Here is a 15,958-nt window from a genome sequence, read left to right as displayed (position 1 = left end):
CTGAAACATGACCCACAGCTTTCACCTCTCACAAAAATCAAATCATGGTGGATAACAGATTTAAACCTTAAATGGGAAAAGATTAGAATTCTAGAAGAAAATGTAGGAAAGACTCTTACAGACACTGGTCTAGGCAAAGAATTTATGAAGAAAACCCCTAAGGCAATCACAGCAACAACAAAATTAAATGAATGGAACCTGATTAAATTAAAAAGCTTCTGCACAGACAAAGAAACAGTCACAAAAATAAAAAGACAGCCTACAGAATGGGAAAAAATTTTCACATACTACACATCAGATAAAGGACTGATAACAAGAATCTATTTAGAACCCAGGAAAATCAGCAAGAAAAAATCAAACAACCCTATCAAAAAGTGGGCAAACGACATGAATAGAAATTTTTCCAAAGAAGATATAAGAATGGCTAATAAACATATAAAAAAATGCTCAACATCCCTAATCATCAGGGAAATGCAAATCAAAACCACAATGAGATGCCACTTAACTCCAGTGAGAATGGCCTTTATCAAAAAGTCCCAAAACAACACATGTTGGCGTGGATGCGGAGAGACAGGAACACTCATACACTGTGAGTGGGACTGCAAACTAGTGCAACCCCTGTGGAAAGCATTATGGAGATACCTTAAACAGATTCAAATAGACCTATCATTCGATCCAGCAATCCCATTATTGGGCATCTACCCAGAAGAACAAAAGCCATTCTATAACAAAGACACCTGTACCCAATGTTTATAGCAGCACAATTCACAATTGCAAAGATGTGGAAACAACCCAAGTGCCCATCAATCCACGAATGGATAAGTAAACTGTGGTATATGTATACCATGGAGTTATTACTCAGCTATAAGAAATAATGGTGATAGGACATCTCTTTGGTTCTCCTGGAGAGAGTTGGAACCCATTCTATTAAGTGAAGTATCCAAAGAATGGAAAAACTAGCATCACATGTACTCACCAGAAAATTGGTTTCCCTGATCATCACCTAAATGCACATCGCGGAAGAATACCAATTGGATATCAGACTGAGATGGGGGGTGGGAGGAGGGGATGAGTGTATGCCTACAGGATGCGTGCGTTGTGCACCGTCTGGGGAATGGTCGTGCTTGAAGTTGCTGACTTGATGAGGTGGGGGGAGGGGGGAGAGGATAGAGGTATGACTACATGGTGAGTGCCAGGCGCACTGTCTGGAGAATGGACAGGCTTGAGTCTCTGACTCAGGGGGATGGGCGGGACTTCGACAATGTATATAACCTGAGCTTTTGCACCCTCATGAAGAGCTGAAATAAAAAAAGAGAGAGAGAGAGAGAGAGAGAAAAAAATAGCCATGATTGCTTTCTTCTCTTGCATTAATATTAAAGAGGTATGTTCCCAAAGTTATTAATTTTTAAACTTATACATAATATTAAGTTTTCAAATTAACAGCAATTACAGATAAGGAAAGTGCACCTAGACACTATTTAAATTTATACTGGCCATGAGAAACAGAAACCAGGCTCCTGTCTTTGTTCCCAATCTGTCCAACTCACAGCATGCAAGACAATACTATTCTACAGGGTGGTATTTTACAATTTCCCACATGAACTCACCTCTTCTTTGAACTCAATATTACTAATAATTTAAGATCTTCTTGTATCATTTTGTTTTGTTTATGTCAAAAATGGATTATAAATCTGTTGTGGTCATGGATTATATGGTATATTTTTTGGTGTTTTTAAAACCACTGAGAACAATAAAAATTGTTCAATAAATTATTATTTGTGAAAATAATTACCACTACTCTGACTACTGTGAAGAGTAACCTCTCCTTGCTGTTTATTCTTTCTTCCTTAATATACCTGTTTCTTTGGTGTTCGATAAAGATAGCACAGATTGTTACTGACCCATCAGAATCTGTTTTTAAATCTAGAGGCTGCATCTCTTTGTGTTCAGGAAACTTTCTCTTGGTATCATCGAGAAATGTACTCAGTCTATTTTCCCTTACATTTCCAGCCTCTGATGTTAATGTTATCCTACCCACCAAACTCCACCTTCCGTCAGAACTGTTGATTATCCATGCAACTTAATAGGTGAAAGTTCAAGATTATTTACAAACAGTGGGGCTTATATCCTAATCATAATGATGCCTAATATTTTTTTTCTTTCAGTTTTTGATTTTGTATACATATATAAGTGACCATTTAATATAGCTATTTATATTCACATCGATTAGACCAACAAAATAATTAAGCAAAATATATAATAGGGTAAAACTTCAACATCGGTCTATTTTAAGAAACTTAAGTATGATACTAAGTCATTAACTGAATTCACACATTAACTTTGTATCAACTCTATATCATTTTTATCATCATATTAGTTGTATTTCAGGCTCCTACTTACAACCTTCCACTGCACACACATGCACACACAGAGTATCCATTATTTTTGGGTACTTGGATAACACTCTCATTCTAAAATCTTACTGATATTATTGGCCTCACCATGGTTCCTCAGAGATAGCATTAGAAAGTTTCTATAGCAGTTTGGGTCCAACCAGGAAGTAGGAACTACACAGGAACTTACAAAAGGAGATATTTAACACAGAGAATGTTTAACTATAATAAAATGTAACTATAATATATAAGGAAACTCTCTGTACTACTAGAAATTTCTTGACATGAGAGTGCCCAAGGAAAGACAAAGTTGGAAGGGGTGCACAGTGCACTAGAGAAAGATACGTTCATCAGTGAGGTTTGCTGCCTTAGCCAGGAAAGATCTTGGATAGTGAGGCTGGGAAAACAATAAGCAACTTTCCAGAGTGCAGGCCAGGGAACAGGTAAGCATCACCTAGTGACCTGGGCAAACAGTCAAGTCCAGGTTCTAGTGTTGGCAGAGGGCATTCAGAGAGCAGGAACTAACCTAGGATGGAAGTAGTGAACTTGCAGAAAGAAATATTGCTCAACATGTGACCTTCAGGCCACAGGTAGCCTCCTGAATGTCACAGAGGGCTCTGTTTCTATGTTAAAAGCTGCAGAAATGTTATGTCAAGGCTGAAGTAGATGGTGTTCTAGGTACTTGCCAGGGGAAAGATCTACTATAAATTCTCACACCCAAATCTCTCTCCTCCTGATCTTCTCCAGAGATTGCAGGAAGTATCTTCTTCCAGCAGTGTCCCTCTAGGACCAGGTACTGAGAAATCTTAATATCATGTTCACTTTAAAAGACAAATGCTCAAAGAAATTTCATTGTTTATCATAGAGCTTATATTAAAGGATCCATCTGGAGCTTAAGGGCAATAAATTGATAATTGACAATCTACTGCTTTGGACACTCACCTTCAATATGCATTTTTCTACACGTTTGAACTCATTTATAACATTGGAATAATTATATATATCTGTATAGCAAAATGCATTTATATTCCTTGCAAGTAAAGAAGTTCTCACTCTTTCCCAGAATAAAATGACACATAGTCCCACAATCATTCTATGCATTGTGGGCTACATTAATTATTCATCAAATTTAGTCATGGTCTCACTGCACATACACAGTTACCTAAAGACTAAGCTGTAAAATTAACTTTCAATGATGCTTTTATAATTTTTTAAGTGGGAAGACAGAGAATGTGAATTTAACAAGCATAGAGAAAATACAAAAAGCTACCAGTCCTCATTTATATAACTGGTCTTGAGTTCATAGTTAATATCAATGGCTTCTTCCTTCAATTTTGATTCCATATTTTTTACTTCAGTTAGCACCTCAGCCACAATCCATTCTTTACCAGGTAAGGTGATCTAAACCTTCATCTCAAAGGTTCTAAGTCTTCAGTCGTTCTGCTTTTTTTGGTATCGGTGGTTTTACATATACTATTATTATATTATTAGACATGAAGATACTAAGAAGTACCCCAGAGAATCTCCTGGGTTTTCTTCTACTTTAGTAGCAACCAGATTTTCTCCTTGGTAATCAGAATTAATCATTCCACTCTGTAGACTGACCCCTCTTTTTGATTACTGGTTCAGAGGCATGAGGACCAGCAAATGGTTGGATTATCAGCTTCATTTCCAGTTCAGGGCAACAAGAGCTGTATTCTCTAGTGGAAGCATCCCCCTCTTATGGAATGAAATCTTCAAACCAACAATGTCAAAGTTTCTAGGACAAGAAGCACATATTCTGCAAGTGGGTTGTTAGGTGTAATGATCAGAGGAGCCACACCACTTCCGCTGCAGGATTCCCAGACTTGTGCCTTCTGGCTGCGGGGGAGACAGAATTCTACAAGCATAAAATGTATCCTGTAAGACAGAATGCTACCTTCTCAGAGGATTCATTCCCAATTGGTGATGCAGTTGAATTCTTAACAAGCCATTACACCTTTCTTTTTTTTTTTTTTTTTTTATTTCAGCTCATCATGGGGGTACATAAGTTCAGGTCATATACATTGTCCATGTCCTGCCCATCCCCCCAAGTCAGAGTCCCAAGCACGTCCGTTCTCATTCTCCAGACAGTGTGCCTGGCACTCATCATGTAGTCATACCTCCATCCCCCCCCCACCTCCCCGGGTCTGCACCTTTCAATTAGGTCAACTTCTTCTAGGTGATAAGACACATGGTAAAACAAGTTGGTTCCATGACCATTAGCCCATTGCCGCATTTCCTTCACTGTGAAACGATTTCCTTGATTTATTTCAATTCTCCATAGAATGCCATCATAGCGAGCCCACAACGATGGCGCTAGCAGAAACATTAAGATAAAGAAAGGCAAATCCATATCCAGAATATGTATCCATTCCAGTGAGGGCAAATATCTGTCTACCTCCTTGATGGAGTAGGCCCAATGGTAGCAGTCCAGTCCTCAGGGTAATAATATTAAATAAAGGACTTAGTGTTTGTCTCTGCCTTTTGCAGATTAAGCATTCAGTAATAGCACTATCTAGGTAAATTTGATAGCAGAGAAAGTCCAGGATGTTAAGCTCAGACATAGCCTTCATCAATTCCACTATGGCCACTTTCTTCAATGGATTATTGACCAAGACTGGGGTGTGCATGGAAAGAAGCTGACTGACATTTATGCAGCACATAATTTCATTCAGTGGGGAATAAGGGTCTCCTCTGTGACTGATGCCCTTTCACTCATATGGAGCACAGGCATCTCACAGACCATGCCTATTATGAGAAGTTCATCCACATAATTCTTTATCAAATTTCCTTGTCGCCAATAATCTTATCTTCTTCCTTCCCAGTTTTTGACTGTCAGCAAAAACATTAGCCACTGAAGTGGTAGAGCAGTTTTTCTCCACCCTGACCTTGTGGCAGAGACTTTCCTTTCTTTGATCTCCACTCAAAAGAGACAGCCTTACAGGTGATAGGTCCAAGCAAAACAGTGAAATGTGGTCTATGTTGCTAAAACAATCAAAAAAGCCAAAATTCAAGCACATTGCCTCTTCTTTTGTGGAGATCCTAGTAGATGAATCAACTTGTTTTCCACTTTGGAGGCAATATCTCAATATGTTTTAGACCACTATGAACTTCAGTGAGATAGTTAGTTCTTCCAATTTTGTGGGTTATTTTAATATGCCTCATTAAAACATTAAAGTCCTTGCTATTTTCTGCTAAATAGAACCAATCAGCATAAGGTCATCAATATAGTGGACTGGTGTGATGATTTGTAGCCATAACAAGAAAATCAATATTTCAGCAGAAGATATTGTGGCAAAAAGCAGTAAAATTTGTGTAGCCCTGAGGCAACACTGTGAACATATATTGTTGGCCCTGACAAAATAAAACTGCTTTTAGTGGTAGTTACAAATCATTACAGAGAAAATATAAAACAAGTTAATGGCTATACATCAAGTAGTAGAAGTTGTTAAAATTAATAATTGGCTGCCACAAAGATAGAATATCTGAGACAGTAGCTGTAATTGGATTCACCCTTTGATTAAGCTGATGATAGTTCACAGTCATACTCTAATATGCATCTGAATTTTATGCAGTCTAAATTGATTAAATTGGGATGCCATAGTTATTACTACATTGTCTTTTTCATGTCCTAATAGTGGCATTAATCTGTGCAGATCTCCCAAGGATACAGTATTGCTTCTGGTTTACTATCTTGGCAGAGAAGTGAAGTTCCAGGGGCTTCAATTTCATCCTTCCCACTATAATAGGCCTTACCCCATAGGTTAACTTGTCAAGTTCAGGATTCTAACAGTATGATTTACATCAAATATGTTTATCCCAAGTATACATTCAGGAACTATGGAAATAGGAACATGGTGGTTCTGCATATGAACAGGTCTCACCGTAAGTCAGACTTAAGTTATAATTCCATATATCAAGGGACCACTGTGAGTCTCTATTTTGACTGGTCAACCACAATGTCATTTTAGGCCACAAGAAATTAGCATATTTCAGAGCCAGTGTTTAGTAATCCTTCAAAGGTGTGGATATTTCCTTTCCGCTAATACATAGTCACTCTAGTAAATGACCTCTGGCCATACTGGGCAATGCTCAAGGTAAGACCATAATGCACCCATCTCTACTAATTTATCCCCATGTAGTGTTATAGTTTCCCCTTTTTAGTATACCATATTGAGAATCAGTTTACAGAAGTGTTCTTTAGGTGTCCGTGAATATATATTAGCACAGTCTTGAAATTATTTGGAGGTATAAGTTATTTCTTCTTAGATCATAGTGTAAACCCAGTCCACTAGAACACTGAGAATTTGACTTTAGTTATGTGCTTCATATCAACAATGGATGATTGTGTTAGGTCCTAAGGAGAATGAAATTTTGCTTTTAATACATCCTCTCAAAGGATATCACATATTTTCCAGCTAAGGAAGGGCATACTATTTCTACTGGTAAATGTTTATTTTATTTCATTTGCACTGCTGTGTAACAAAAATACCATAAACTGGGTAGCTCATAAACAATATAAATTTAATTATTCCAGTTCTAGAACCTGGAAATCCAAGATGAAAGCACTGGAAGATTCACTGTATTTTCAGAATGTGTTTTCTGGTTCAGAGACAGAGGCTTCTTGCTCTATTTTCACGTGGTAAAGAGGACTAGCTAGCTCTCTGGGGTCTCTTATACGTGTACAATAATCCCAATTATGAGGGCTCTGCCCTCATGATCTAATAACCTCCCCCAAAATGCACCTCTTATTACCATCATATTGGGGATTAGGATTTCAGCATATACATTTTGGGGGGACACGGACATTCAGACAATAGCAGATAGCGCAGAATGACTTGGGAATTCAGGATTGTTAGTTACACCTGTAGATAACAAAATGTCCATAATCCAAGTTTTAGGATTCCATTCTTTCCCAATTAACTTTCACATTAAAAACTTGCCAAGACTGAATTCAACTGTTGTAACTTAGCAATTTACACAATTAAATTTTGTGTTTCATTCTTAGCAACATCATAAAGAGATACTTTGGAGGCTGACATGAAAGCTGTCTGATTCTCCAACCATAAAGTGGGAGTTAAAGGACCTCAGCTTATCATTTTCCCCCTTACACAGACTCAGGAATATCCAACCCATACCACAGTCTTTATTGTCATTATTACATCCATAGGGTCAGGCCCAGCAGCCACTTGAGCTTCCAGTGAATGTGCTCCATTGGTCTTTTATTACAATGAACCGGAGGTGATAGCTTGACCATGATGCCACTTCATGCCATGAATTACTAGTCTCCCATCTCCCATTGTAAAGGTGATCACCATTGTGCTCAATCCCAAATACTTGACCAAAACAATCTCCAAATCCCATCTTTCTGGGAAAATAACATGCAATTTTCAGGAGTGAAGGTAATCAGCAATTCATGGCCTGTACATATAACTGTATACACTCACAGGACAGAGGCCATAGGCATATTTAGGAGGGTGAGGTTTGCTCAAGTAACACTGGCTAGTCTGATCCTTTGAGCAGTAGGTAGGTATAGGCAGTCCACACTAGAGCTTGCCAAGAGAGTCTGGGGAACCTACAGCCTTAAGGCCACATGTGGCCTTCTAGGTCTTTAAGTGCAGCCTTTTGACTGAACCCAAATTTTACAGAATAAATCCTTTTATTAAAAGGGGTGCACCAGAGAAGGATGAAGCTTTTCTTGCCAATTTTGATATTTAAAAAAAAAAAAAATTTTGAAATCAGAAGGCCACAGGCTCCCCACCCCTGGCTGCATCCAGAATATATATGGGGTTCCCAAGAGAGGTCACTTCACACAGGAAGATGCATGAAGAAGTTGTGGGGCCTTGCAGAGGGAGTCTGGATGGGTGACTCTGTCTAACCATGTAGGGTTTCGCTTTCATTGTTGAGAGGAAACTGGAAGACAGCATTCTAGTCCTGAAGCCAGGAAAGCATCTGAAGAATATTCTCACATTCACATGACCAAAGTCCCGGGCTACACTGGAAAGTGCAGAAAGATTCATCCCCCTAAACTCCCCTCTAGCACCTTCTATTAAGATAACTTAACATTATGTTCACTTTAAATATTTGTTTTTTCATTTTTTGAGTACAACATAGAGAAGGAAGGAGTCCTCCCCAACACATGTTATGAAGCCAACATCACCCAGATACTAAAACCAAGAAAGGACTCAAAAAAAAAAAGAAAGAAAGAAAGAAAGAAAGAAAGAAAGAAAGAAAGAAAGAAAGAAAGAAAGAAAGAAAGAAAGAAAGAAAGAAAGAAAGAAAACAAAAGAAAAGAAAACTACAGACCAATATCCCTTATGAATGTAGATGCAAAAATCCTCAATAAAATCCTAGCAAACCAAATTCAGGTGCTTATCAAAAAATGATCCATCACAACTGAGTGGGCTTTATCTGAGAGATGCAAGGATGGTTCAACAGATGCAAATCTATAAATGTAATTCACCATAGAAATAGAAGCAAAAACAAAGACAGTATGATCCTCTCAATAGACACAGAAAAAGTATTTGACAAAATTCAACACCCTTAGGGGGAAAAAGTGGCAGATTAGTGGTGACCTCCTGGCTCTCTGCTCCCAGAGTAGGAGGTGAAGAACGTGGACAGCTACACACAAATGGGTCGCTCTCCCACAAGAACAGCATTTTGAATCTGCAGAGAAGCAGTGTGGGACAAGCAGAACTGGAAAAAAAGAGGTGCGTTGGAGAATCCACCGCAAAGTCTGGAGAGTGAGAGAGATACAATAGGGAACAGAGCATGGGATGGCGATGCCTGCTGGCTGGCCAGGATAGTGTGATATGACCCACAGGAGGATGACTGTTCCTCTACTGACCTCCACATCCACTCAGGCAGGGAAGCGCCTGACATCAGTGTGAAGTTGAGGCACAGGATGACAGGTTATGTGAAGAATAGACAATAGCGGTAAACATTTTGAACTCCCCAGTACTCTGTGCTAGGTCCACACTGGGTGGAGGAGGGACTAGTCTTAGACTGGACACTTCCCGTATCCACAGGAGGGAGTTTGGACACAGGTGCCTCACCTCTAGTGGTCGGTGGGACCAGAACAAAGGAGGTGAATGCCCTGGATACTGCTGAAGATTTGGCTGAGTCAGAATGGAGTGATAGAGAGTGCAGGACCTTCTACTGGACTTATGTGAGACAGTGGGACAGGGAAGCAGAGGGGAAGGGGCAGCAGCTTGGTGAAACAGCCTGCCAAACCCAGCATCTGATGCCCTCCCAAGCAGTCACCTCCATTGCTGGCTCTCTGTGAGTGGGCAGCTGCCTTTTGTGGGTCCACAGCCTAGAAATGCTGTGGTGTGCTGCGTTTCTGGGTACCTCCACTTCGCCAGCCCAGCAGGGCAGGCTCTTCCCTTGGAGGTGGGGAGAAGAGAGAAAAGTCTCATCTTTGTGTGACTGACATAAATCTGTGGGTCCTTGGAACTAAGCAATAGGACACAGCCTTTTGATTTTGTCCAGGGGGCTGGCTTTGATCATATATAAGAACATAACACTACGGCTCACCATTGGCACCTGCACTGCTGCCAGCTTTGGAGTTTGTGGACTGGCAAAGAAAATCCTGTCCAGAGTCCTCAGCAATTGCAACAATTGACACCTCCTACCAGGAGCTACCTCACAAGTGTGGCAAAAGAGTCCTAAATAACATATTGGCAGCTGTCCCCTAGCAGCAGATCAAGCAACCACAGAAGTCTGCACTCTCAGGCTTGCAGACACCAGTTTCCCTTACCCCATCTAAAGAAACAACAGGGCTCAAGTAACCCTGTGGAGTGACAAAACATTTCCCAAAGATGGGGGCGTTCGTACCCCATTTGGGGGATTACAGCACAACACAAAGGCATTGGAATACCTTGAAAATTGGCTGCTCCATGCAAACTACAAGCAACAACAGAGAGGGTAACTCTAATGCTCAACATAGTGCCTTACATCTTAAAATATTGGAGGGTAGTGGAGTCTCACACACACACACACACACACACACACACACACACACACACACACACAGTTACACACGAGTTATTCACCACCTGGGAGCTTAAGCAAGGGGTCTAAACTCACTAATCCCCTTTGGCAAGAGGTGAAGACAACAGGTCAGAGGTAATCCAACAGGCTAAAACAGTTCTAAGGCAATACAGGACCAGCATGCATCTCCCCAGCATGGTCACGGAACATCCATTTGGGGACTTGGATATAAGGCCATAAACCAGCCTCAGAACCCTCAGGTCTCAACAAAGTAGCATGGTGAGAAAGAATCAGTGACAGAATGCAGGAAACATGAAAGATCAGACAGAAAAGTCACCCCCAAAAGAAAACATTCAATCTCAATCAATAGATACCAACTTACACGATAGGATGAAACTGACAGAAGAAGAATTCTGAATATGGATTGTAAGAAAATTCAATGGAATTAAAGATAAAATAGAAACCCAACATATATAAGCCAGAAGAACAATACAGGAAATGAATCAAAAATTCTCTAAAGAAATTTAAATACTACCAAAAAACCAGACAGAAATTCTGGAAATGAAAGATGGATTTAGGGAACTAAAAAACACAGTGGAAAGCCTCAAGAATAGAATGGATCATTCAGAAGAAAGAATCTCAGAGCTTAAAGATAATGACTATGTGCTAAACAAATTGGATGAAGAAAAAGAGCACAGAAACAATATACAAGAACAAAACATACAAGAAATGTGAGATTATGTAAAGAAACAAATATAAGAATCATAGGCATTGCAGAGAGGGAAGAAGAAAAATACACAAAGGCTGGAAAACTTATTTCATGGAATACTGGAGAAAAATATGCCTACCAGGCCAGAAATCTAGATATCCAGATACAAGAAGCACACAGAAATCCTAGGAGACTCAATGTGAAAAGGCAATGACCACATCACATAGTTATTGGGCTGACTAAAGTAAACATGCAAGAAGCAATCCTTCGAGCAGTAAGATGAAAACAGCAGATAAACTACAAAAGAAAACCCATCATATTAACTGCAGATTTCTCAACAAAATCTTTACAAGCCAGAAGGGACTGGGCATGTATCCTCAATCTTCTAAAACAGAAACATGGCCAAACTATAATTCTCTACCCATCAAAACTAAGCTTCATCTATGAGGAAGAAATAAAGACCTTCCCAAACAAGCAATCACTGATGGAACTTGTGAAGACCAGACCTTCCCTATACAAAGTACTCAGACCTGCATTATACACTGAACAGCACAATAGACACTAACCAAAGTAAGGGAACTCAAGAGTTAAAGTCTAGAACCTGGATTATACAATGTCTCAAGGAGTAAAACAAAACAATAGGAACTCACCCAACAATATTAATAGAAATCTACACCAAATATTAATCCTCTCAAAAAATGTGAATGGCTTGAATTGTCCTCTGAAGAGACAAAGACTGGCAGAGTGGATAAAAATTCACAAACAAATATCTGCTGTCTACAGGAAACACATCTAACCAACAAAGATGCTTTAAGACTCAAGTTTAAGGGCTGTAAAACAATCCTCCAGGCAAATGGAAGCCAAAAGAAAGTGGGGGTGGCTATACTTGTTTCATAAGCTTTAAACATAAGCTTTAAAATAGCAAAAGTAAGAAAGGACAAAGATGGTCACTGTATAATGATGACAGGTAAAATCCAACTAGAAGACTTAAAATTTTTTAATATTTATGTACCCAACTCAGGACCACCCAGATACATAAAGCAAACGCTGTTTTATCTAAATAGCATGATAAACAATAACACCATAGTAACTGGGTATTTCAACACCCCACTGACTCAACTGGAAAGATCTTCCAAACATAAAATAAGCAAAGAAACAATGAACCTAAACAGAGCTCTAGAACAAGGGTCTAACAGACATCTACAGAATATTCCACCCAAATAAAGGTGAATATATATTCTCATCAGCCCATGGAACTTTCTCCAAAGTTGATAACATACTAGGCCACAAATCAGATCTTGACAAATTTAATAAAATATAAATTGTACCATGTATCTTCTCAGATCACAGTGGTATAAAATTAGAGTTCAATTCCAACAGAAATACTCATCACTTCACAAAGCAATGGAAATTTAACAATCTATTGTTGAATGAATATTGGATCAAGGAAGAGACACACGGAGGGAAATCAAATGATATTTCAAACTAAATGATAATAGCGACAGAACTTATCAAAATCTATGGGATTCAGCAACAGCATTCCTGCGAGGAAAACTAATAAAATTAAAAAACAGAAAACTCAAAAATCGACAACCTAATAAAGTGTCTCATGGAACTGGAAAAGGAATAGTAAATCAATTCCAAACCTAGCAAAAGAAAAGATGTGAATAAGATCAGAGGAGAACTAAATGAAATTGAAAGTAAGAGAACTATACAGAAGATTAATAAAACCAAAAGTTTGTTTTTCAAAAGATAAACAAAATTGACATGTCTCTTGCTAAATTAACAATAACTCAAAGGGAAAGAATTTTAATAAACTCAATTAGAAATGAAAGGAGAGGTCACAACAGACACGATGGAAACACAAAATATTATTTTTGAATACTATATTATAAAAATTTATGTGCCCCAAAACTACATAATGTGGAGGAAAAGGACAAATTCCTGGAAACATAAACCTCCCTAAGTTCAACCTGGAAGAAATAGAATCCCTGATCAGGCCAATCTCAAGCTGGGAAATTAGAGCAGCAATTAAAAACATCCCAAAACGGAAAAGTCCTGGTCCAGATGGCTATACTTCAGAGTTTTACCAAACAAACAAATAAAAACTCACATCAATACTACAGAAATTATTCCACAACATTGAGAAAGATGGTATCCTCTCTAATTCATTATACAAAGCCAATATCACCTTGGTACCAAAGCCAGGAAAGCACGTAACAAAAAAAAGAAAACTACAGACTAAAATCTCTTATGAATATAGATGCAAAAATCCTCAAAAAATTTTAGCAAACAAAATCCAAGATCATATCAAAAAAATAATTCACCATGACCAGGCAGGTTTTATCCCAGAGATGCAAAGCTGTTTCAACATATTCAAATCTATAAATGCAATTCGCCACAGAAATAAAAGCAAGAACAAAGACCATATGATTCTCTCAATAGATGCAGAAAAAGCATTTGGCAAAATGCAGCACACATTTATGCTAAATTCTCTTAACAAAATAGGCATAGATGTGACATATCTTAAAATTATTAAGGCCATATATGATAAACCCACAGTGAATATCATACTAAATGGGGAAAAATTAAAAATATTCCCACTAAGAACTGGAACCAGACAATGTTGCCCACTATCTCTACTACTATTCAACATTGTGCTGGAAGTCCTTGCTAGAGCAATTAGACAAAAGAGGGGAATTAAGGGTGTCCAAATTGGGGCAGAAGAGATAAAACTCTCGATCTTTGCCAATGATATGATATTGTATCTAGACAACCCCAAGGATTCAAACAAAAGGCTCTTGGAATTGATAAATGAATTCAGTAAAGTCTCAGGATACAAAATTAATGCACACAAATCAGGGGCATTCATATACACAAATAAGAGTCAAGCAGAGACTCAAATAAAAACCACAGCACCTTTTACAATAGCCACAAAGAAAATTAAATATCTAGGCATATATTTAACAAAAGAGGTGAGAGATAAATACAGGGAGAACTATAAAACACTAAGAAAAGAAATATTAGAAGATGCATATAGATGGAAAACCATACCATGCTCATGGGTCGGCAGAATCAACATTTTTAAAACATCCATAATACCCAAACTGACCTACAGAATTAATGCAATCCCTATCAAAGTACCATCATCATTCTTTACAGATATAGAAAAAATAATTCTATGCTTTGTATGAAACCAGTGAAGAGGTTGTATAGCCAAAGCAATCTTAAACAGAAAGAAAAAATTTGGAGGTATCAGTCTAACAGACTTCAAGCTTTACTTCAAGGCTATAGTAACCAAAACAGCATAGTACTAGCAGAAGAACAGAGATGTAGATCTTTGGAACAGGACTGAGAACCCAGAAATGAAACCATTCACATACTGTCATCAAACGTTTGACAAAGCAGACAAAAATATACACTGGAGAGAAGAATCACTTTTGACAAAATGGTGCTGGGAAAACTGGAAAACTACATGAAGAAGATTGAAACTGGATCCCCACCTCTCATCTCTTACAAAAATCAATTCACGATGGATGACAGGCTTAAACCTAAGGCATGAAACCTTGAGAATTCTAGAAGACAATGTAGGGAAGTCTCTTTCAGACACTGGTCTAGGAAAAGAATTTATGAAGAAGACCCCCAAAGTAATCACAGCAGCAACAAAAATAAATGGGACCTGGTCAAATTAAAAAGCTTCTCCACAGTCAAGGAAACTATCATTACAGTGAATATACAGTCTACAGAATTTCAGAAAATAATTGCTTTCTATACAACTGATAATGGGCCAATATATAGAATTTATGTAGAACTCAAAAAAAAAAAAGAAGAAGAAGAAAAAATCAAAGAACACCATCAATAAATGGGCAAAGGACAAGAACAGAGACTTTTCAAAAGAAGACAGAATAATGACCAGAAATCATATAAAAATGCTCAACATCTCTCATCATCAGAGAAATGCAAATCAAGGCCACAATGAGATATCACCTAACCCCAGTGATAATGGCTTTTATCAAAAAATACCAAAACAAGAAATGCTGGGAAGGATGTGGAGAGATACGGACCCTTTTACACTTCTGGGGAGACTGCAAATTAATACAACTTCTGGGGAAAAGAATTTGGAGATATGTCGAAGAGCTGAAAATAGAAATTCTATAAATTCTATAAAAAGACATCTACACTTGAATGTTTGTGTCAGAACAATTAACTATTGCAAGGATGTGAAAATAACCCAAGTGCCCATCAATCTCTGAGTGGATTAATAAATATGGTACATGTATACAATGGAATACTACTGAAATACAAAGATAATGGTGATCTAGCACCACTTATATTTTCCTGGAGAGAGCTTGAGCCCATTCTTCGAAGTTAGGTATCACAAGAATGGAAGAATAAGGACCACATGTACTTGTCATCAAATTGGCACTAACTGATCAACACAAAGGTTTTCACATGGTATTAATATTCATTGAGGGTTGTGGGTGGCGGTTGGTAGACTAACAACTAAAGGATGCAGTGAACACTGTATGGGGGACGGGCACACCTCTAACCCTGGTTCAGGTGAGGCAAAGTCATAACATGTAACCAAAATGTTTGTATCCATATAATATCCTGAAATTAAGAAAAAATATATATCAACACCCTTTCATGATAAAAATGCTTAACAAAATAGGCATAGACGTGACTTACCTAAAAATAGCACAAGCCATGTATTACAAACCCACAGCCAATATCATACTGAATGGGGAAAAATTGAAAGCATTCCCACTTAGAACTAAAATCAGACAAGGTTGCCCTCTATTACCACTTATATTCAAAACAGTGCCCAAATTTCTAGCCAGAG

The sequence above is a fragment of the Lemur catta genome, chromosome 13 (assembly GCF_020740605.2).
Source record: "Lemur catta isolate mLemCat1 chromosome 13, mLemCat1.pri, whole genome shotgun sequence".
In the NCBI taxonomy this organism is placed as follows: Eukaryota; Metazoa; Chordata; class Mammalia; order Primates; family Lemuridae; genus Lemur; species Lemur catta.
This window is presented reverse-complemented; position numbering follows the sequence as displayed.